This window comes from Panthera uncia, chromosome F2 (assembly GCF_023721935.1).
Source record: "Panthera uncia isolate 11264 chromosome F2, Puncia_PCG_1.0, whole genome shotgun sequence".
In the NCBI taxonomy this organism is placed as follows: Eukaryota; Metazoa; Chordata; class Mammalia; order Carnivora; family Felidae; genus Panthera; species Panthera uncia.
This window is the reverse complement of record NC_064812.1, coordinates 3,977,356-3,978,724: the sequence shown is the minus strand read 5'-3', so window position 1 is coordinate 3,978,724 and position 1,369 is coordinate 3,977,356. Positions and strand designations below refer to the sequence as shown.

The following is a 1,369-nucleotide window of genomic DNA, read 5'->3' as shown; positions in this document are numbered from 1 at the left end:
ACATTAGGAACAAGTCTTGGTGGAGGGAGGGAGGGGACTGGAAGGACGTGCCAAGAAGAAAAGAAGACACCGTGAACACAATTATTAATGGGGATAAGGGAGACCCTCATAATGGGGTGGGGGGCTGGCAATGTAAACAGTTTACAAACGAGGCCGGGTGAGCATCAAAACCTCTGAGAACCTGTAATGTGTTTTTGCTTGAGCAGAAATGTTGTCTGCCCTAAGCCACCCTGGCTACCCATAGATGGGCATCATCATGCCAACCACAGATGTATGACCCAAACCAAGTTTGGCCCATCAGATTCTCTCTGGGAAGTGGAATCGAAATACTGTGAATTAAGAGTAGGAAGACAAGGCGAGAGATCAGGTCAAGTGGGAGCATGGGTGTAGCCCTAACTTGACGTGAGAGACCCGAGAGCTGTGAACTTGACTTGGGTCGTTGGTCACGCGCTGAGCAACAGGATTATTGATGACCCTACATCTAGGCTGATCAAATGATCAGTACCTGATCATGGTTCATCAGCTTGAGCCCTACATTGGGCTCTGCTCTGCCTGTGCATTGGATCTGTTGCTTGGGATTTTCTCCCTCCCTCTCTCCCCCCCCCCTTTCTCTCTCTCTCTCTCTCTCTCTCTCTCTCTCTCTCTCTCTCTCTCAAAATAAGTCAATAAAATAAACTACCCAATTCCCATCCCTGGTTCTGTTCACCTGGAACTACTTGCAGTCCCCACAGCTGCATCCCTCAGGCATCGGGGTTGGGATGATGTGGAAGCCAGAGGTTCACAGCAGGAACTGGACCCCGCACAGGTGCGGGTGGGCCATGGGGCTCTGGAAAATTTTATAGCGATATGTATATTGTTCCTCAGTAGATTTTTCCAGTGGCTCAGCCTCCCCCTGCTTTTGTAACGTTCCAGAATGTTCATATCTGTATAACAAATAATCGCCAACAGCTAGAAAGAATGTCCATCTACCATGGACTGGCACGCTTCTAGAGTGGAACTCAGCAGTGAGAACAAATGCCATAACAGGCAATGTGGGTGAAGTTCACACGTACACAAAAGAAGCAGATATTAGCAAGTACACACACATGGGTCCATTTATTTAAGATCTTAATATAATCAGAGGTCAGGAGGGTAGTGGCTTTGCTGGGGTGTCCGTGCCTGGAGAGGGTGAGGGCAGCTTCTGGGGTGCCTGTCATCTGCTTCTGGACTTGGGACTTCGGTGATGTGGATGGGTCAGTCTGTGGAGGTTCATCAAGCCGCACACTTAAGATGGGTATACTTTTTTGTAACACCTGCCATGCTTCAATAACACTTAAATTGAAAAAAAGGAAGAGAATCTCAGCTCCAGATTTGTTTTCAGCAGAAGTTG

The 1,369-nt window shown here is 48.1% G+C and overlaps 1 long non-coding RNA gene across 1 annotated transcript in view; it reads right to left on the bottom strand.

Annotated features, from left to right (window-relative positions):
- LOC125924928 (uncharacterized) overlaps window positions 1-906 on the bottom strand; it is a 9,103-nt gene extending 8,197 nt beyond the window's left edge. Inside the window, exons 1-2 of the long non-coding RNA XR_007458619.1 lie at window positions 707-906; window positions 1-37 (exon numbers count right to left, since the gene is read on the bottom strand). The exon at window positions 1-37 is cut by the window's left edge and continues 110 nt beyond it. This is a non-coding gene — a long non-coding RNA (uncharacterized LOC125924928). The remainder of the gene's footprint in view (window positions 38-706) is intronic.
- Between the last annotated feature and the right edge of the window lie 463 nt (window positions 907-1,369).